Below are 23,535 nucleotides of genomic sequence, written 5' to 3' on the forward strand. Positions count from 1 at the left end.
CTTGCGTTTTACCGGTAATAAGCAAACACACACGGTATGATAACCGTGCATTTTAATACCATGGTATACCGTGAAACCGGTTACCGCTGCAACCCTCCTTGCATGTTTCATTGGATTGGTCTTATCCTGATACATAAAATACATAAAGTGACCAAATGTAAATCCTTTGTATGGTAATGCACACATGGCTTGGTGGAAGTGCAGTAAATTACAGTACAGTAAAGGCTTTTCTATGTTCAGTCCATACACAGAAACGAGTGGGAGAACTGAGTGTTCTTCCTCCAACTTTTTCATTCCATGGTATGAAATTCAAGTGCTGCATTCATGTTGAAGTTTTCTAATGCCGAGCTACTCAAACAAAGTGGCACTTTGGGCCGCACCTCATCAGCTCCATCAAACAAGAGGCGGCGTGATTAAGCTCTCAGCATATCTCAGCCCGCTCAAAGGAGCATTAATAGAAGGCAATTACAATTTTGATTAGACGCAGTGATACTGCAGACGGCGGAATATGTGGGTTTAAGTGAAACGGTGACCACAGGAGATGAACTGGACTCATTAATATCTCTTATGGTTTCTCTCTCAAGCCAGGCAAAATCACAGCAAAACCTACCACTGTGAAATGAAGGCCTGCAGTGTTCAGCTGGCTTCCAGTATAAATGAAGAAAAGGTTGTGCTGGTGTCCATTTTTAAAAAACAAGTGTTAGGATGAAAATGTTAAAAGAAAGGAAGGGATTGGAAGGATGGGCCATTAAAGGACACATCCTGCATTTACAATCAGCAAAAAAGAGTTGGAATAAACCAACAGGAATGAAACTCGGTGGGTGGTCATGCCAGACATGGAGTCATAATGGCAGGCATTATTTTTAGTGATGAATGTCGCTTTTGTCATTGAAGAAAACAGTCCAGAATGCCTAGTCTCATGGTGTGGGATGCAAATTCGTACAATGCCAGTTTACCTTTGGTCTTTCTTACAGGCAATTTGGCAGCCTAGCGTTATGTTCACTTAGTCCTGCAACCACTGCTACCTTTTCTAAATGCACACTCGAATGCACTATTCCAACATGACAATGCCTGTCCACATACTGCTGCCATCTCAAGAGCTTCTCCTTAAAGACACAGATACGATTTCATGACCACACACTTCACAAAATCTATCCCTGACTGGAAATGGGAAAGCGCTTTCAGCACTCACTCCTACCGCAAAATCTGCACAAATTGTGTAAATGTTCGAGTTGCATGGGATGGATTATTGCAAGAACAGCATTAGGAACCTCTACAACTCCATGCCAAGACATATATGATGTATAACTCAATAAAAATGACCTAGATGCTCATATCAGTCCATTTTTTTTTGTTATTTTTTGTTTCAGGTACCGTTTACATTCCTTCCGAATAGCAGGGCAATCTGAATCTTTCTTCTAGGTGCAACTTTTAATTGAACGTTGAGTTATACATCATATGCATTATGCATTATACAGCTTCAGTCCACATTTAGAACCCTTTTCTTAAAGATTCCTGATGTGCACACTGTCATAAGCGGTGTGCATGGCCACTATTCACTTTAATTCTTATGTTCTTATCTGTTTCACACAATATGCTGTAATGATAATGCTTTCGCCTCATGGGAAATAGCATTATTAGCAACAGTAATTGGTTGCAGTTGCAGCGTTGCTCTCTCTCTGCAGCTCATTTCTGAATGTAGTGTGTTGTGTTAGTGGTCCACAGTGAAGCCAGCGATACACTTTAGATGGTATAAGTAATTCTGTGCTATTGTTTTCCAGTTGCAAATAAGAGGAAATGTATCATAATGATATACAGTGTGATTGGGGTCATCATTTTAAACTGTTGCTCCAGACTCAAAGCGGAGGCACTAACGGCAAATTTACTGACCACACAATCCTCAAATGGGCATTTGCATGATTTCGTACACGTCAAATTATTTTAATTAATTGTTGCTGCATTTCAGAGTCACAAGAGGATATTTGATGTTCAATATTTATGCAATTAGCAGCTCTCAGACACAAACAGCTGAGAAGTCAGATTACCATTGAAAATACAAAATATGGGAAGTGATCTGAATGCAAATGCGAGTGCTATTCCTGAACACGCCAAAATAGAAAATGATCTGATTCCAGTGGGCTAACAGCTCTGTTTTGCATTAGGGAAAGGAGTGTGGACGTCCAAAACAAAGATAAACCTGCCTAAATGCTTCTTGGCTTGGACGTGCAGTTGTAAAAAGGCTTTGTGCAGTTCTGAATAGAAGTCTGTTGTATTATGTGGAGGTTCTTTAAATTTTAATCTTTTAAAATGCTACCAGTTGGCCTTCAGAATAGTAATTCTTTGCACACTAAATGCACACTTTTTGTCCAAAATCAAATGTATTAAAAAAAAAAGAAGAGATTATTCTGCTTTTGTTAAAGTCACTGTTTCTATCATCCAAGAAAGTCTTTCTACTAGATTTTAGAGCATTACTATAAGAATTTAACTACAATCAGGGAGCTTTAGAGCATTAGAAGTGTCAGGCTGTTGGATGATCACCACCCAGAACTTCATCCCATACTCCCCATCTCATGCCAAAAGTAGTGGATGATTTTGTGGGGATTTTGGGATCTTTCTACTCAGGGACAACAGCATTAGTGAGGTCAGGATTTTGAATGATCAATACCAAACCCCATCCCAGACTCATTCCAACCAAAATTATTGAATGGATCACCATCATTTTAGAGAGCACAGCTCCATAGTTTAAGATTGGGGGTTCTAGCCCATTCCTGACATTAGGCATGGTGCCAATAGGTTCATGGGTATCTGCTCTGAAAACTCAGTGTTGACAGAATATACTGTACGTAAGTAAGTAATGTATGTAAGAACACTGTGCTGACTGTGCTAACAGTAAATGAATAAAAGCCTCTTGACTCTTGAGTAAAGGTTAGCTGGTTGTAATCATATACTGTATATATACTATACATTTTTGGCTAATACTTATAAAAGTACCAAAAACAGTCCTACAGTAAAATGAAAACATTATTCAAATTAAAGGAATGAATGGATATATAATATAAAATGTTGGACATAGTACTAAAATACAGCAGAAAGTGGACTGAATGATTTTGCAGTCTTATCAAGGCCAGATTAACCTGTTGTTACTGTGTTTACTAGCATGACCAATCCAAAGCAATACACAGAACATGATAGATAGATACTTTATTGATCCCGAAGGGAAATTGATGTTACGATGTTAGCATTAGCTACATTAGAAGATGAAAAAAACTACGCAACACACAGCCAATAGTATTATTTCACATATTAAAAGAAAGCTAATGACAAAAAGGTGAAATAACTTTAAATAACAAAGTGACTTACTTTGCTCCTACGTAATTTGTCAGTGACATTCATTGTGAGATGTTGAAAATATCTTGTTATAAGTTGAGTAACCCATATATATATATGCAATATATATTGTTCCCTTTTTTATGTTGAAAACACCAGTGGTTTATTTATTTTGTGGATTTGATTGCTGATGAATACACCAACAACAATAGCCTGGAATTATTGAAACTTTAATAATGACCTTTAAAGTTAAATTAAAATCTTTATCTTTTCCATCTCCTCCCAAATTTCTATTACAGTGTTTTGTTTCCACAGCAGCGATAAGTGTTTTTATCTCACTTATTCTTAGAAATAAATTCTATCTCGCTAAGCTACGGGCAGCATTTCATTATTTACATGTCCAGCTATTGTTCTGTCTGATTTTCATCTCTGCACAGTCCAGCGAACGCGAGCACATTATCCCTCCTGCTACTGCGCTAATCTGAGATACATATTCTGACATTTGCAAAAGCTCAGAACCTTGTGGAAATCAAAGGAAAAAACACGTTCCTTTTTCAAATGCACTCGCAGACGTGAGCCAGAGGCCTTGGAGCTAGATTAAAAACTCATTGTCCGATGCTTAGGTGGAGTTGTTTTGGCAAGGGTTCCGCTGTAGCGGCGCTGGAGTGCTGGCGAGGGCCTCTAAGGACGTAAACACACATGCTGCTGAAGGTGGAAGATGGTGTGAGAGGCGCAGGTCTCTGAGCAGCTCTCTATATCCAAGCTTTTGGCACTGCAGCGTTTGCTCTGTGAATGGCAATACCCACTAATGACCGGATCCAGGCTCCCAACAGAACGTTTTGGGCTTTAAATGTACCGTCAGAGTGTTTTTTACCAGAAGAAGCATGTAAATCAGTGCCTTCCTGCCTCACCACAGGAGTCCTCCAGCAGATTGGTTAGTGAATAAGGGCCTATTTTTAGCTCCTTGTGGTTGCTCATCCTGCTCATCACATTCAATTTATTCAAGAAGTCCAATTACCATGAAAATAACACTACAAGTTAAACCAGTGCAGGAGATTCAAGCATGCTTTTGATTTAGTAAACTAAACCTTTTCATTTTCTACTTAAGATATTGAGCATTTTAAAGTGGTAAATAGATCCGGTGACAATGGTCTGTGACTATGATCTACTGGGCCCTGGTGCCTGGTAATGACATGGACACAACATGGAGAAGAAACCAAGCATCTTGTACCAAAAATCTATTTTTATTTTTTGTATTTCTGACATTTCAAGGCATGCCAAGTTTTTATTGTTAATTGTTCTTTCTGTCAGATATTCTTCAAAGTGACATGTAATTAAATCTTTTTATACTGTTTTTTACTCAGTTTACCTTCTCCTGTAAAGATATCCTAGTGTTACTTTTCCATAGACCCCTATTTTTAGGTGCAAATTCTTAAAAATGGCTGCACATGCTGTTTGAGCAAGAGTGGTATTGATCCATATTTATTAAACTTCTCAGAGTAAGAATCCTGATCCAGGATCAGTTAAGATTTACTGAATTTTGTTGACCATGCTGGCAGCTTAGATCAGTACGTTTACTATGAGATGCTTTATAAACGAGGCCCTGGTCATAGAGATCTACAATATGTGGAGGTCTTTATTACCTAGATAATGTAGCTTAGATCAAGACTGATATTCTGTTTTGCTACAGGATCTACAAGATCAGGATTGAGCTTGTTTAAAATGACCATCTGTAACCAAAGATGTATATTTTATGCCATCTGGTTTAGTTATTAAAAACAGTTATTAGAAACTGGGAAATGTCTAAATTTTGTAATACTTTTGACGTTATGGCTGTGATAGTTTTTCATGGTTTATGAATGAGTGGGCAGACATAAAATCAAGTAATAATTTATTAAAAAGAAGACCAAGAACAAAACCTAAGCAGATGTAAAAACACAAAACTAGACTAGAACAAACGTATAACAACCACGGACTTAGATCTATATATTAAACAAAACACTGAAACGAAAGGTGTGTATGAACACCTGAGAAGAGATAAGAGGATAGGACTACAATTGAGAACACATGGAAATACTAATGACTAAGAGGGCAAGGCCAGAGTTGTGCTGAAGAGCACATATATGGTGAACAAAAAAAAGCAGACACATGAAAAATTCAAAGACTGAACAAAGAACACTTTAATTTGGTCCTACATCCTAGTATACACCTTTTAAATTGGTCTCATTGTGGTCACTCCAGGTCTAAGCAGGATGACTATGATAAATGGTATTTTTGAACATCGCTGCTATGTACCCTGTGACCTTGTTACTCAGAAGATCCAGAAGTACTTAAGAGACAAATGTAATGTAAGTTTTAGCCACATAGCTATGCTTTACCCGATTGCTGCACAAATGTAGCTTATTTAGTCTGCTTGTTTACTAGCTATATCTTGTGCCTCAACAGATGTTATGCTCTAATGTACAGGCTAATGGTTGGAGAGTATAATTAACAAAGCTGCCTAGAGCACATTAGATTCAATAAAGATGCTAGGTGGCCTGTTCACAATAGACCTACCCTGCCAGCAGGTCTTAAGGTATTAAAGCCATCCCAGACTGACATCAGATGTCTGTGTCACTTCTGAGTGATCTTAGAGCTCCTGTGGGTGATTTAGGAACTCCCATGAAAAGAGACATGTTGCCCACTGATACAGCTGACCCAAAAATAGTCTTCGGATGAGGAGAAAGTGGGCCACGCTCCGCCGAGGAATGAGTCAGAGCAGAATCCGGCGCTTGCACAGACCTGTCTCGCCCTGTCAATTTATGTAGGAGACAATGAGGTTTACGTCCGTGCAGATTAGCACTGGGTTCTTCTGCAGCAGGATGAAATGAGGTTCAGCGGCAGAAAAAAAAATTGCCCACAGATTCAGGAGATTTATTTGGGCCATGGCCTGAGCTGTTGACCACATGCCATCCACTGCCTGCCTCACAGAAACCATTCTCCAGCATTCCTAGTCCCTGCAGTACCACAGCAACCACATGCACGGTCACTAGCTTGATGCGACACTGACAGGAGGGGACTCTATCGTGAGAGAGAGACAGATCTTTCCAGTAATTCCAGGCGGGAGGGTATGATTGGCGTACAAATGCAAAGGTTTAATGTGTGAGAAATGTTACCATTATCATGAAATTCATGAGCAGTCTCTCCAGGGGGCACCTGGTCAGTAAGCTTCAGCTTATGTCCTGCAATCAAAAACAAGTGGCAAAAAAACAGATACTGATTCTTTTTGACAGCGTCTCCCACAGCAACACAACAGCCTCTAACAGTAATTAAAACAGGGAGTGCTATTCATAAAAAGTATAGGGCTCTTTGTTAGAAAGTACTATTTACTTTTGCAGTCTATTTACTGACCATTTTATTGGAAACAAGTACCATTTGATACCATTCACTGGCCTCTTTATTTGAACCTCCTGCCTTGTCTTTACACTCACTGACCGCTTTATTGGAAACCCATAGCAACTACACTTACTGGCTGCTTCACTGGAAACACTTACCAAGGATAAGTGCTTACCCTTGTTGGCCGCTTTATTAGAAACCCCATACCACTGACTTGCACTCACTGGCCACTTTATTAAAAACTCAATACACTGTGGTTAACCTCACTGGCCACTTATTAAAAACACTACCTAATGCTTTTACTCACTGGCTAAATTTGGCTTTATGCTTATTAGCCACTAATTAGAAACACATACCTTTTGGTTCCACTCACAGGCCACTTTATTGGAAACACCTTCCTAATTCTTGCACTCACTGGCCACTTTTTTGGAAAGGCAAAACTTGGCTTTATTCTTATTGGCCACCTATTAGAAACACATATATGGCTTGTGGTTCCACTGACTGGCCACTTGATTGGAAATACCAAACCTTGTGTGTATGCTTATTGATCACTTAAGAAAATTTTAACTTGGGATTCCACTAAATGGCAATTTTAAAATAACCCCATACCTTGTATTTTAATCTCATTGGCCATTTATCTTAGAGAAGCTAACCTTGTGTTTACAATCACTGGCCACTTTATTGGAAACACCTATCTACTGTTTTCACTTGCTGTCTATTTTATCATTATAGACCATTTTATTAGCAATATCTAGTTTATCCATCTGCTTACTTTATTAGAAACACCTACCTGCTGCTCACACTCATTGGGCACTTTTTTAGGAAACCCATACCATTGACTTGTACCTAAAGGCCACATTATTATAAACACCTACCTAGTGCCTGTTCTCTTAGGCCAATGCAACTGACTTGCGCTCAGTATCATGCCATTCTGGATCAATTACTTCTGGTGCAAGTCTGATACAATTCTTGTGTTTTATAATACCTCAGTTATGGGTGTGCCTTATCATATTGTATGCAATAATTAAATTTCATTAAAAAAAACATATTTCAAGAATACACTACTGCAACAAATGTAAAATTTAGTGTTTTGTCATATTGCCAAGAGTATCGTTCAGTATCACCAAAATACCATGAAATATTGTGATATTATTTTAGGGCCGTATCGCCCACCCCTATCCTCAACGCATCAATACCCTTGTTACAATACTAGTCTCACATCATATAAAAAAGCTATTGTCAAGAAACTCTACACACTACTGTGAAAAGTGTCCTCTGTACCGCAGGTGTGTAATTGTGTATGTTATAAATATATGCAGTGCTTCACTCCTGCTCTACAGGAGAAATTGCGGAAAATGATGATACTCCACTCAGCTGTATCTTACAGTCTATTCAGAGGAAGAGAGGATTACTGAACAGGAAAACTTGAATGAGCATTCATTCTGATGGGTTTAGCACATCTTAAAGAGGCTCTCAAATGTCAAACAAAATCTAGCCTGGCATTGTTAGAGAGATTTTTGAACATAGAAGTGACAAGCTGTGAACCTCAAACACTGTTTTTACGCAACGTTTGATGGTTTAACATGCTAGTCTGAAAACTGTACTTCTTATTTGTAATTACAAGCATGTTTAAGTGCTTTGTTGTCAGAGCAACATGAAAAATGGCAATTGCGACAGCAGCTAATGTACAATTAAAAACATGTACTGCACTAGCAGAGTGAACAGTTTTCTATGGATAGAAGGATAAATACCATTGTGCTATTTTATGTTAAAAGCATGTACATTACAAATGAAAGTAATGTGCATAAACAACAGCTTTTTCCATGTTTAAAAGAATTAAAATTATGTGCAGTCTAATACGGAACTCTAATAATAATAATTTTAACTCTGGTTAAGGTCAGAATTATTTATTGATTTGATTGTTTATTTACATTACATTTTACATTAATTCAGCTTTATGGTTATATAAGTATTGTTTATATAATATTTTCTTACATTAAGTATGTATATCCTGTTTGTTTTCTTTTTGTTCTTAATGTACTTGGAAAATAATATTTTAAATCTCTAGAGCATCAACCATTCGAAACCTTTAAACACGTTAATTCAATGTTTATTTCAATATTAACCGAAGAATATGAAGGGGTAGTACAATTATTTTCATCATCAATATTTAAATGATGTTACCAAAAATGTATGTTTATTCAGTTCTCTTTGCTGGCAGGGTTGGGTATTACTATTATCTCTTCATTTCCCACTGGAAATTGTAGCTTGTGGGAGCTCATATTTACCATAATTCCGATAGCATGTATTGACTGGTTGTGTTTATTCCCACAACATGTACAATTTATGAAAACCGAGTCTGCTAGCAAATTCTCCTGCCATAGCTGGTAAACATTGTGTTTGTGTTTTTATATTTTGTTTCTTTATCTGCTTTTAGTAATTTTTATTATTATTATTTATTGTTTTTTGCAGTCCTGGTCCTCCATTGCTAACAGCAAATTGAGATGAAGAGGACATCACAATCTGGTAAGATTAAAAATAATTTTAGTGTTAAAACTGTGCTATAATGTGCTTTCTGTTGCCAGGACTGGTGCTATAGACCATTTAACAAAGGCAGAGCAATTTTTCTTGTCCCCTCCCTCCCAAGTCACATGTTTAGCTACTGTTTCTACATTAAACAACAGCTTAAATTACCTTATTACTGTATTATATGGTCTATATCTTTTAGTGCAGGCAGAGGTGTTATGAAAATGCTGTAAGTCTATCAGATCTCTTCTATTTTCTTTTTCTGTGTCTCTTAAATTTACCAAGTTTAATGATCATCTATAGTGGAAACTAATCATTTGATCCATGAGTTTATTTAAAATAGTCATTTTGGCTCTGTGAGTGATTTTATTATTAGCAGATATTCTGAATTAGATCTGAAAAGCCATTGTATTGCATATCGGTGCTGAAACATCACCGTTAGGCTTAATAAGGGCATAGAGTATTTGAGAAAGCCAAACGTAGCCTGTATCACTGAAATGAATCTCTGTTTAACATAATGAGGGCATATATGGAAACGTTCTGCGGGCCTTATTATAGCTGATAAGATCATATGGTATAAATTTAAATAGAGATCTTTCTGCTTTTAATTTCCTTGACCCACCGTAGCTGTTCAAGATTCCACTCAATGGTGTAAAAAGAGAGACACAAGATGAAAGAGTCGATGAGGGCCGGTTGTCAAATATTTATGACTCCATACATACTCTCCACAGACCGAGAGGGAGAGCAAGGTGCTGCGGTAGCGTTTGATCGGGGTAATGGAGTCCGTTTAAGAAGCAGTGGGTGACGGGGCTAATTCCCCGGAGCGACGGGCGCGCTAGTTTGATGTGATAATACGCTCTTGTGCCAGTGCTGTATGCCATATGCCCAGGCTTTCACTGGGGAGATTGGTGCAGATGGCAGAACTTGCTGTTAATAAGCAGGAAAGGAGGTTTGGGGGTGATGGGGTTTGGCGGGACGAGGCGGGGGGTCCCTGGTGCAACGCCCTGGTGATGTGCCCACCAATCACACACCTTCAGTCAGGAACAACAGAGTCAGCATGTCTCTTCACTCCTCTCTGGACCTCATACATCCATCATAGAGAAAGCAGTGGCAGGGCTGGGGAATCATTTCAGCTCCTTCCGGAAATTCTCCCCAGCAGATGCGTAATGAAGGCCACAGCACGGGAGCGAGGCTGTGAGATAACACTAATAGTTTTGTCTCCAGGACACTCAAGCTGAGACCAGGTGGCCAGAGGTGCAGAAGTCTAAACCCGTGTTCAAGTAAATTGTCTTCACATCTCCACAAAATGGGAACTTTTAACAGAGAGGAATAAAAACCCTTAAACCCCCTGAACCCCCTGAATGCATTATACTATTCCAATTCTAATAAGTCATTTGTTAATAGTGTTTTTTTATTTTATATTTATGCATGACAGATTGTTTGAGAATATTTTTAGAAGTATTTAAGAATCTGACACTACTAGTGCATTTTTATGTCAAAACAATGTCGTGTATTGTGAAAGTCTTTAACTTTCCTTCATTTCAACAATGAAATTGGAGCATTTAAAATGTCAGCAAATTCAGAATATTTAAAATGTTTCTTGCTTTAAGTCCTTAATTTGATCAACTTTTCGCAAGCACACAAATAGTGTCATTAAGGTTTTCTTATGTAAAAATCTGCACTAGTAATTTAATCTAGTAATTTGGTAATTTGACACATCATTGTTTTGTTTGCACCCAGCTACTTGTGTTGTTCATATTTGATCAGGTTTAATTATTTTATTTAATTAGAAGTAAATTGTATTTCCCGTTTGGCTTTTTTCAATAGATTATCTATCAAGGAGACTGTCTGATAAGGGAATTTTTATGTCACTAATATCAAAATTTCTTTTTTTTTCTATTTTTTTTTTGTTGTGTATAAGATGGATGTTGTTTGATGCCACCATAAAGATGCCACTGTGGGGCGATAACTGATTGATTTAAAAGTTTGAAAAAAAAAAAATCTTTTTTTAATAATTTCATTAATTTGCTTTAACCTCTCAAAAACCCCATAGTTGCCAGCAGTATGACACAGTGATCCTAAACCTAAACTAATTTAAACTAACCTTAATCCTATTTCTAATCAATGAAAAATGTGGAATTTTTACCAGTTGCTTGTGGCATGGCATCCATTGATTTCTTGTTAAAAGCTTTGTATCAGAAACAATCAGCATGCATTTATCTGTATAGCAACAATATTTTCTCAACTCTTCTTCATTCTAATACAGGCAGACAGGTTGTGCGCATGTGTTCATACACCTTAGTAGTCAGGAACCATAATGTAAAGTGTGAAGCATTACAATATATCTTTACATATCTATATCTTTATGGTATTCGTATTGTGCATTAAATAATTGTTGGTAGTGTGGGTTCCCTCCCTTTCAGTGATGAACACAAAAAAGGATTTGATTAGCTCTGTTGTACATAGATGTATGAATTTATTATGAGGTGACTATACTATGATTATCATTCAACCTCTTTTATTAATTAATTTAACTAAGTAACCAATATAATAATCTTCTTTTTTGCATCACCTACAGCAGCAAAATTTTGTGATAAATTAACCAATAGAAAAGATCCGAAATACCTTTGTTATAAAGATGAATGTTCAAATTAAATGTAAAGGTTCACGTTACTTCCGCCACTAGTACTAGTGTCATTTTTGTGATGCAATGTTTATCAAATTCTGACGTGAAATTGTTTGCAGTGATGTACAGTAAAGATACACACAATCTGCTAGGGTTAACTTTAACATAGCAAGCTTCTTTCTGTTAATCTATTTATCCTATTAAGCGTGACTGGTCTTCCAATGAAAGCCAGCATTACTGGGCAGCTGCAAAGCTGACCCCAAATTGCATGCATTTGTTTGTTCACTTGACTCTGCCTTCATGTTAAATGCATCAACAAGTCCAGCAGACAAAGAAACTCATTACAACAGCTGTGGCCTCAGAGCACTCTGTAGAATTACAAAGAAAAGCTGCAGTACGAGTGGCCAAAGAACATACCTTGATTATTAAGTATAGATTTCTAGTTCTCAGTGCTTTTTTGTTGGTGGCAGCAAACCATTAAACTAGAGAAGTAAGAAAATATTGATATATTAATTTTATTGTGATTTTTATTTATTAGTCTACTTGTAAGGATTGGTTGCAGAAAGTGGTTCATTTTGTGTTCTGTGTAAAGGCCTACCACTAGAGGGCAGTGCTGTAGTCTGTCGTTTAAAGAAGTAAAAAAGAAGTTTTTCTTTTTCTCAGATTTGATAAATATTCTTTTTTTTTTATATCTTGGCAGTTTTCCTAAAATTGTTTATTTTTAAATTACAATATATCGCCTGCATCTTGGTACAGATCATAAAAAACAGCAATATGAAATATGTAAATATATTTTATATAATTTTGTCCTTCTCAAAAAATTAGCATATTATGATAAAGTTCATTATTTTCCATAGTGAAGTGATACAAATTAAACTTTCATTGCACACCAATACTGATGATTTTGGCATACAGTCAGGTCGGCAGTCTTACCCATGATTGCGGTTTTGAGTAATGAACCAGGCTGGGAGTTTTTAAAAACTTTAGGAATCTTTTGCAGGTGTTTAGAGTTAATTCGTTGATTCAGATGATTAGGTTAATAGCTTGTTTAGAGAACATTTTCAAGATATGCTATTTTTTTTCTTTACTTTTTTACCCAAATCATCTATATTAAAACAATAAAAGGCTTGAACTACTTCAGTTGTGTGTAATGAATCTAAAATAAATGAAAGTCTAATGTTTATCAGTACATTAAAGAAAATAATGAATTTTATCACAATATGCTAATTTTTTGAGAAGGACCTGTATATGAAGCATAATCGTAATTAATTACAAATTTAGTCAGATCATGTCTTAATCATATTGACCAGTCTAATAATTTCAGTTCTCAGAAATATGCTAAATTTAAATGTTGTTTATCACTCATTCTTTGTAGGCTTTTAAAAGATCCTTGCTGTTTGGTAAAGCTTTCATGAGGCTAGGTTCTACGGATTAGCATCTCTGACGGGATTCACGAGCCGAGCGTTTTAATGAATCATAATGAATCATGAGACAAGGTTCTTGAAATAGACACAGTCTAAGTGTTTTTCAATGATGTTGGAGATTTTTGTTCAGGAGAAAAGTGCTGGGCTGCAAAGAGAAGCAGCGTCCAAATTTGACAGAAATATTCTGTGATTCATGAATTAGTAGAGGAAACTGTTCTTAAAACTGTGTTCGGTTCAGTTTCTTCTGGTTATATTTTAAATAAAACTGAACACGACGCAGGCCAAGACTCAGTGTACAATGCACAATGTTCATTATTAGGGAAACTCTGCTGTAATCTGCTGTAACATTTCAACACGTATTAACTATTCAATGTATATTAATGATAGAGACTTAAGGAGTATTGATATATAGCTGTATTGCAATTTTATATTTTACTATACTGTATGGATTCTCAAAAACAGTTGATTTTTTATGAATAGATTACAGTCAGGAGTTATAGTGGCATACTTTTTGTATTTAAATATCAAATACTAGATAGAAGTGATGTATTCTGTTCTAAGATTTCACGGTTCTGAAAAGTAAACTTCAGAAAAAAAACTAAAAATACAACAAATGCAATAATAGGTATAGGTTTGTAGGTTCATTATTATGGATACATTTAAACATGCAGACAGACAGACAGGAATATTATTTTTGCTCTTTGTATATTCCACCTCAGTCTGAGTCATCCTGAAGCAAACAGGGTTAAAAGGCCTCTCTCAAGGGCCCAACTGTGACAGCTTAGTGAATTTTGTTACCACTGTCTACCTAAGGAAATTTTTATTTGATGTTTTAAAATAAGTAGCAGCCCACAATGTCCTGTTAAAATCTGACAGGAACTTTTTTTTTTATTGCACGTAATGTGTGCCATGTGTGGCTGTATTTATCTGCAAAAATACTAATATTAGATTGGATTTGTGAAAGTCTCAATCTGTTTCTTTGGCTTGACTTTGTGTGAGCTTGTATGCAAGTACATAATCCCATTAATTCTGTTGTCCCAAGTGAATGTGGATGGGTACAGCTCACTTTTACATAACTCAAACAATTTGGAAAGAACAAGAAAGTTCAGACTGGAATAAATAAAAAAAAACTACTTTAAGCAGCATTGTGTAGCGATTGTACATTTTCTGTGAAGAGCAGCAATTTTAGAATCATGTTGATGGTACAGTGGCTGTAATAGGAAGTAGGGTGTATTTGTCCTTGCCTCTGTAGTTCGAAACAGTGCACTTTGAAACTTTGGTGGAGTCCACATCCTTTTTTCATTTAGATCACTTGATGTTTTTGTATCTCCCAGCTTGTCAGCAAATACATGAGTACAGCTGTCCATGAGGGGACGATGAAACCCTGCATTTCCCAACTGTAGGGGGAGCCAATGAGCCATACTTGCATGATGCTGTTTTACCTCTTGGACCTTGTTCACACCTGCCATTAACCTGCCTGTCCAAAGTGATTCAGTCATTAGTGGCCAGCACAAAGTACAGGTGTGAACAGGGTGTAATGGACGTATCTCAAGGACACATTGTAATCCGATCACTCAAGCCATATTTGGGGTTGGTCATAGACGCATGTGACCACATTATTATTGAAGTGTGAACACCAAAGCATCCTGTTGCATCCCCAACAGCAAAGCACCGCTTGCTTTTACCCACATCATTGCCTCTGATAGAAGAAACGTGATAAACAGGAGACCACTTCATCTACTATCTGACACAGATCGCTGAGAATTCTGCAGTAACAGGCTAACGCACTGCACATTCCGTGTTCATTGTAAAAACAGCTTAGCATGATGCATTAGAGAACTGAAATTAGATTGTATATGTAGTAATACATTAAAAGTGATGTCTGTAAGTTTTGGGATTTACGGCCCTCTCTGATTAGAATGGGTAATTGCACCGAGCATGCTGAAGAATCTTTCAGCTGGGCGGATGAGATGCGGTCTCCTTTCAGAGCAGATAAATCAGATTCCAGGTTATGTTCAGTCAGAGGGAGAGAGAGCGCTCAGTTAGAAACTTCACTTTAACTACACACTTTGTTTTTACTATGAGTGAATGAGCTACTGAGCTCTGAGTTTCCCCTTCTGAAGTCTCCATTGCTCCACCAGCCACTCGCATTAAGTTAAACTGAGCCGGATCCTCTTTTAGAGGCTGTACACAAATATTGCTGGTTTGAAAACAGCCTTAAACATCAGTTGTGAATGCCTATGGATTTTAGGAATCATATTTAATCGGTTCACTCAAGATATATGTTAAAGCCAGGTGTCAACAGGGCCTTGGTCTCAAAGAAATCTCAATTTTTCTGGGGTTCATCTGGTCTTGGACTAGGCCTTGAGTAATCTTCTTGGCCTTTTCTTGGACGTGACAAAAGTGGCCATGATGAAACCCCTAAATAATATTACGAGCTGCCCTTCATATCTACACTATTTGAGAAAATCATCATTTCTTCACTCCAGCAATGATTCACTTCTCTCTCCTACGTATCCCGCTAGTCCACAAACCCTTTGAACCCTTCAGTGAGGAAGACTATGGTGTAAAAACCTTAGCCTGCTGTTCTTCACTGGAACGAGCCACAGATGAAGCGTCCGGGACACCAGAGCAAACATCCCTCTGCAGCCTGTCAGGAGAATGTCAGGCTCTTTTTAGGTGAGACACTTAGCTTGAATCAGCAGGTGTGAAAGGAGGGGGAAAAAGACCTTGAAGAAATAAATATATAATGATGAAAAAGTGGAGCTCAGAAGCTTTCTTCCCATTTTTGTTTGCCGGAGAGTGTCATGCGCCTGCTTGGAGCTGCAGCTCCATTGACTGTATTGACTCCAGATTCTGTATTGGCTGTCCTCTTTAAGAAATTAAGGTACTCTTCAAAAAGCTTACGATTACTCATTCCAGTCATAGCACTTCTTCAGAGGTAATAGCTTAGAGAAAAGTGAGGAACAAATTTAAGGAGAATTACAGAAGCAATTTTCGTTAAAGCAAGAGCATTTTCAGATACTTTTTTTGAATTGCTGATCACTTAGCCTCATGTTTTTGTGATTGATTTGTAGGAAATAGGAAAAGTTCTTGTGGTGGTTTTAAGTTAGATTTCAATTTATCTAATTTGTTTTGGGGTTAAATAAAGGTAAAACAGGCTAAACATTTCTACAGTGTGGTAGAGGCTTTAGCAAATAAATGTAGGTGGACAATTCTTAGATAATCTCCTGGAAAAATGGGCATCTGAAATATTAAAATCTGAAACATTATAAGAAGAGGCAAATTGGTTGGATTACAGGGTAGATGACCAAGTTAGAACATCTCCAAAATACCAGGCATGTACGGTGGGCGAGAAAGCCCAACGCAGTGCAAATTGAAAAGCGCTGCAAAAGCACAAAACACATCCATCAAAATTACAACACAGGCGCAGCAACTAGAAAAACGCGCTGCAACTAGAAAAACGCGCTGCAAATAGAAAAACGCGCTGCAAATAGAACCACAACACAACGGAAGTGAGTCACAACACAACGGAATTTTCCCGGGGGACCTTAAAAGATGCTGTACCAGCTAAGCTGCGTCTTCAGTAACGTCTCGGACTTCACTATGTGTACAAAGGACAATACGTGGCAAACAAGGCGTTTTGTGAAGCAGAACTTTTAATAATATGCACACAACCGTGGTAATCACAGGTAATAAACATTACTTACTTTTCAGAAGCTTGTTTGCCACTTATTGTCCTTTGTATACAGCTAGTACAGCATCTTTTAAGGTCCCCCGGGAAAATTCCGTTGTGTTGTGACTCACTTCCGTTGTGTTGTGGTTCTATTTGCAGCGCGTTTTTCTATTTGCAGCGCGTTTTTCTATTTGCAGCGCGTTTTTCTTTTTGCAGCGCGTTTTTCTATTTGCTGCGCCTGTGTTGTAATTTTGATGGATGTGTTTTGTGCTTTTGCAGCGCTTTTCAATTTGCACTGCGCTGGGCTTTCTCGGCCACCGTAGGCATGTCTTGTAGGATATTTCCAGTATGCAAAGGTCAGTACCTACTAAAGGTTGCTGCAAGGAAGGACATTCGGTGATCCACAGACAGGGTTATGGGTACCCAGGGTTAACTTAATGTGATCCATGGAGGCTGGACGCCACAATTAACAGGAATTAAATGATCTGCTTGTAATGTTTTAACTGCATAAGGGGGACCTACACAAAATGGCATAGGTGTGTTTTATTATTGTTGCATTATTGGTGGTGTTAGTTTGCTTTAATACTCTTTAGTAAAGTTTTGCTTAGCGTTTATAAAGCACAGTATGTCAAAGTTCAATACCAGTCAAAGAGAATTGACATCTAGATTCGTAACTAGAGTGCAGACTTTAAACCCTCTGAAGTTCAAGATCCCATCTGAATATTGTATATACTGTATATTGTTGTAGATGAGTTTGTGCTGAATAAAAGCTTGTGTAGCACTTTAACACAATTTATATTATCTAGGTGTAATTTTCCAAAATGTCCAGCAATTTCAGTGTCTGACGGACTTTAATCTTCTATATAGGTTCTTTACACTTACTGATCTTCTAAAGAATCCTTTTTGGCACCATATTTATATAAACGTCTGCATTGACAAGGCTTTACCATCCCTCCAAAATTGACTTTGCATTTCTGAATGTATGTTTAGCTATACCTGCAGTCATAATGATCAGCGAACTGCCAGGGCCTGGAGAGGATAAGGTGAAGGTGTTCTAAAAATCTTAAAACAGACTTCAGCAATAAAGCAAAAAAAAAAAAAAAGAGTTCTACTGAGAGCCGAGCAGAACTGTCCAAATCATTCCAAATGCCAATCCATCTCATGGCGCACCATGTTCTCATACTGATATTTCAGCAAGCCAGACTGTGGTCAGTAGAGACAGTGGAGTCCACTATTCACTCACAACAAAAGCATTAGTGTTTATATACTGCCTTTTACTTCTTATGACATCTATATAATTTATGAAAATTACAGTTGTTGAATTGTATTAATTGTGTAGCGTGTCTTTTCATAAATAATGATCTGACAGTTTTCCCTTTTAGACTACTGCAGTAAAGCTCATTCTAAAGCTCTTTTGGCTCAAAATTGCTTTAAATGCCTGAATGGTTTGTATACAGGGAGATAAAATGCACGGGCTTTGATTTAATTCCTAGACGTAACACTTCCACTAACAGGAGGCATTCAGATAAACATAAGGCTCATGTCTAATGCAATTCTTAGGAGGCAGCTTAACACGTTTGATTGACGTGAAGGCAAAGAAGAGATAGCAGTTTACACTGGTTGTGTATATATACAGTTTTTTGTTATAGATAAAGCAAAATAAATGTTAATTTTAAGGTACAAACAAGGCTTCTTTATCTTGATTGGTCAGCTTTCTTGCTTGGTCAGATCGGCTGTCTGGTGGAAAGTAAACTTGCTGGTTTCAGTAAGCAGCAATTAGTGGAAAGAGTCTGGATGTTTTTTTATTTTTGTATATTTTTCTGATTTGAATAGTAGATTGTAACCTATACCTGTAATATGAAAAAAAAATGTCTTAGTGAAATATTGACTGTAGTATAGGTGGAACAATGTAAGTATGGGAATCAGACGATTTTCAGCCAAAAGAATTGTTGATCTGCCAATATGTCTCTCATTTTGCAGAGCAGTTAATGTTTACCCGTCAGCTCTGAGTGGCTCTCTGTCTGTGCTGTTCTTTCACAGGAAGCTGCAGTTCCTTCACCAACTGCTAGATGGAACTGCTAGCCACTTGCTTGTTAGCAGCACAAAGTAAAACACTTCAGAGTTTATTTACACTCATCTTAGATTTACACATCAGTGTTTGCTTAGAGGTGGCCGTAATTAGGGGGAGCTGTACCCAGTTTGCCTACTGTTTATGTGGCATTAATGTGACATCCAGCATATCCAGCTATATACACGCACACCATGAGGAATGTGAACATATGTATATATGTTTGGGGTTTGTAGTAACTACAGTACTAAAAGACAACAAATTCACAGATTCAGATCTGTAAATAATTTTTTTTTTAATATTCTGACTATATTTTGGCTTTTATTTCTCAGTTTCATGATTCTGTCGATGTTTTCCACATAGCGATATTCATGGGGCCCTATGTATCCTTTCTTTAAATAGAAGTGATGCACAAGTGTGTAAATCCTTTTTAATGTTTATAGAACCCCCACACACCACAACTTAACATCACATAGAATGTACTGATTAAAGCTCTCTAATAGAATCACACAATCAAGTCGGCAAACATTTAGGATTCCAGATTATTTAATGCGGTTTCTAACGCAATAAGGTTTGGCATTTATAATTCATTCAAATGTCTGGTATGGTTAGCTCCTGCGCTGTACGTCTGTGTGAGTGAAGTCTGATGGAATAGCATGGCAAATGAGCCTCTCAGCAAGGAAAAAAAGGAGCCTGGAATCTGACAGATGTCATGCGAGTTGCCTCGGCAACTGCGTTTTTATTTTTTCCCCCTGTACTGTGATTGATTCACTGCAGTCACTACGAAGACGTTACAAATGAGTCAAAGAAATGAGTCCCGAGAAATTATTAATGCTGACAAATCTATTGACTGTTGCTGAACTGAGAAGAATGAAGAAGCCGAGCGAAGGACTGCACAAACGTGTTCCACTTCCCCGCATAATGGGTGGAGGAGAGGGAACGTGGCGAAACGCAGCCAAACGCTTGTGTCGTTTCAAAAGGCCTTGAAGGCTGTTCCTGGATCGGCGCTGCTGGTCCACTGCCACACTGTGCAGGAGGTGAATCTGATCTACAGATGGCGCTTCCGCTTGGCATGCACTTTGATTTAAAGACACTGGCTACACGCGTTCCATCACTGGAATTACTCCCAAGATAAAACAGCGTGTGGTTTGAAGTCAGAGTGGGCCGTGCTGAGTGCACTCCCACGCAGGGGGCTGTGCCTCGTCCATTTATGTAATGATGACTTGCTCTGAGTTTTATCCTCAACAATAGAGTCCATAACCTGGATCAAAAGAGCCTCTCAAATATACACTTACGGTGAAGCCTGTAACACAATACCGGCTTTTATTCTAAATAACGCCGTCTGTAACCTCTGCCCTTCAGTGTACATTCACACTGAGTGTTATAACACAGATGTTTCTCTCTCTAACAATAGAGGATTTAACTTGTGCCAAAAAATAATCTGAAATATGTACACACGGGAGCTGTGGTACTTACTGTAGAATACCCCAGCAAAGGCCTATTGGTTCCCATTATAAATTAGTTTTGAAGCAAATGAAAGACTATATGTTCTTAAGTGTAGTAAATAAAAAAAAATTATAAAACATTTAAACAGCAGTATGTAAATTAAACTGTCATTACGTGCTTGGGAATGCTCTTACCTGTGTAGTTGTGAGGTGTTATCTTGTGAGTAATTATACAGTGACTCTTGTATGAAGCACATCTGTAACAGTGGAGTATCTGTAAGGGGAGTAACAGTACATCATTTCATAATGAAATATTATGTTACGGGAAGCAAGATTTCTAACATTTGCATTGTAGGCTTTGCTTTGCAGGAAACTCACTGATCAATTGCATGCATTGTGAAAATCACAGATGCTCCTTAGCTAATTTGTGCAGGAGACATATGAATTGAGAAGTGTCAGCAGGAGAATACAGGAAAAACATTTCATTCAGATAATGAGTTCTAAAAAAGGCATTGAATAACCCTTTTTTTTTTTTTTTTTTTTTTTTTTAAACAAAGAATGGGCAGTTATATCTGTTAATTCTTCCCACATGCAGTTCCAAAGCAACATTTCTCAAATGTTCTGAGACCACAGCGCTATTTAAAAGCAGCAACGACATTAACAGCAATGTGAAGCTCCAGTACTAAACTAAACACAGATCTTTAGAGCAGACACCCCCACCCTAACCTGAACTGAGGGGCTAACCAATCAGCTCCTTCACATGTGTATGAGAATAGACCTGACATTAATTCAGCACTGATTTAAAGAAAATGGAAAAGTAAAAATCATACTGCATACTTTTTATTTACCTTTTTATTTATAACATTATCCAGCGGAGCTCGCGTGGTTGGGCACATCGCGGAGCTCGCGCGGCCCGGCACATCGCGGAGCTTTAGGTCTCTCATGTGTAACATACAGTCAATAAAACTCGGGTTTTGGAAGAGTTTAGAATTGCTGTATTTCTCCTCTCCTCTTTTTCTTTTCCGCCTCTCCTAATACTCTAAACTTTGTGTAGATTGTGTAGATTTAGCATGCTGAATTTGGCAACCCAAATATGCTTTGCGTCTAGGGAGGGGTGGGCGGAGCAGACTACTCTCTATGATGTTTTGAAATTTGACTGCTGTAGCCATTTCACACACTCGCGCTCAGTTCCTACAGAATGTACCTTTAATTGAAGTATCTGTTGTTTTTCCACTCACTATACCGAAATCATGCAGGACCTTGGGGCTTTTACCGTGGTGTGAACCGAACCGTGAATTTTGTGCACCGTTACACCCCTGTACTGTGAGTGGTCATAGTTTGTAATACATTACCCGAGTAAAATTGTTGCACGTGCAGGAGACATTTCTAATAAAGCCAAGTCTAGAAAGCCACTCTGGTCACTCCAGATAACACAGTTCTAATGCCCCTCCAGCCAAATGCTGAGAGACTTTGATATAAACCCCTGTAGCTGAAGCATGGCAGTGGGATTGGTAACTTTAGGCTGAGGTTGGTCCAGAGCATTGGGCTCTATTGATCAGTGAATTTCAATGGAGATTATTCAAGTTGTGTGTGTCCACATAAATGCCATGTTTCAGCAATGGGTGAATCTTATATAAGTAATGTAGCTTTTAGGTAGTTTTGATTGTTTTGGACATGGGCCTATTGTGTATTTCATATATATGCAGTGTATAATCACAAACATTTATATTCTGATGTCTGTAATGGTGTAATTATTTCTTGTGCTGCTTTACCTGATGAAAGTATGTCTAAGATTAAAGGTGTACTCCAGCATCACAGGCCTACTTACATCAAGTCCCACTGTTCCCTCATCTTAATCAATATACACCTGTAGTTTTGTGAGAACGTATTTGGACTTTTGTGTCCTGTGTTTCTAAAGACAATTTTTAAATCATTTCTGTAATGTATTTGATCACAGTCCCAGATGATCCATGTATTTTGATATAATTTCTCAGTATTTGCTGACCTGACGAAACCTACTTGTTAGTATTTAATTTCAAATATAAATTATAGCGATGTTTACATAAGAATTTCGTTATTGTGACCCACATATGATCTTTTAAGTCAAATTCTGACATTTTTATCAGATTTAAGTCACTTTATGTGATTAGTGTCAGGACTGAATTATGATACGATTTTAAGCACATTCATATACGCTTTGCAGACAAATGTGTCTCCAGTCAGTCAGAATGAGATGGGATTGTTTGCCAGTTATTTTTGTTTTGGTTGTACTGGGTGGAATTTTGTTTGTTAAATGTGTCTTGTAGAGATGTTTACACTGCTGCAACAATGCTCACATGTTCAGATATAATCCCAATACTCAAGATGAATGAAGGAAACAGGTGTTAACGGGGTTTTTATATGTGATCCTAGATTGGATACTTATGCAATTTGTAGTTAATCATAGCCTTTGAGCCGTAGTTGCTGAAGGATAATAGTAAATGACCATTTAAGGGGCAAAGGTACCTTAGTGTAGTGTGCTGTGAGGTGTTGTAAGGTGTGCCGTGGAAAATTATCCAATTTCTTGAATTGGTCATTACTTGGCACATTGTCAAGTGACAGTGTTTTAAAAGTAATGTATTTTCTTCCGTGTCATTAGGGGAATCAGTTAATTGCCTTAATACTCTGAGACAGGAGATGTGACGCATGTGATGAACGAGACAGGTGGACAGTGACTGAGACGTTTTTTGAAAAGGAATAAACCAAACTCTAAACAGGGCCTGGGATAAACTCCAGACCCCAGTGAAGGCTCTAGTACAAGTGAAAGTCAAAAGAAAGCAAAGACAGTGATCTCGAGGCAGCACAGCAGAAGCTATCTTTAATCAACTCCATTGTGCTTGGTGTATGATGAAAAGCTAGCCAACAGTGCCCAAGTAAGCTTAAAAGCCATCTCCAAACTAAACATCCAACGGTTCAAAACAAGCAGACGGACCTTTTTGTTCACCTGCTTGAACAAAATCATTCATGTGTCAGTCATGTGTAAGTGACCGTGTTGTCATAATTAGGCTAAAAGGTGTCATTTTATAAAA

General features: G+C 37.8%; 1 long non-coding RNA gene across 1 annotated transcript in view; it reads left to right on the top strand.

Annotated features, from left to right (window-relative positions):
* Window positions 1-23,535, top strand: part of LOC111192570 (uncharacterized) — a 71,127-nt gene that overhangs the window by 29,305 nt on the left and 18,287 nt on the right. The window contains exon 5 of the long non-coding RNA XR_007424734.1: window positions 9,175-9,228. This is a non-coding gene — a long non-coding RNA (uncharacterized LOC111192570). The remainder of the gene's footprint in view (window positions 1-9,174; window positions 9,229-23,535) is intronic.

This window comes from Astyanax mexicanus, chromosome 16 (genome assembly GCF_023375975.1).
Source record: "Astyanax mexicanus isolate ESR-SI-001 chromosome 16, AstMex3_surface, whole genome shotgun sequence".
Classification (NCBI taxonomy): Eukaryota; Metazoa; Chordata; class Actinopteri; order Characiformes; family Acestrorhamphidae; genus Astyanax; species Astyanax mexicanus.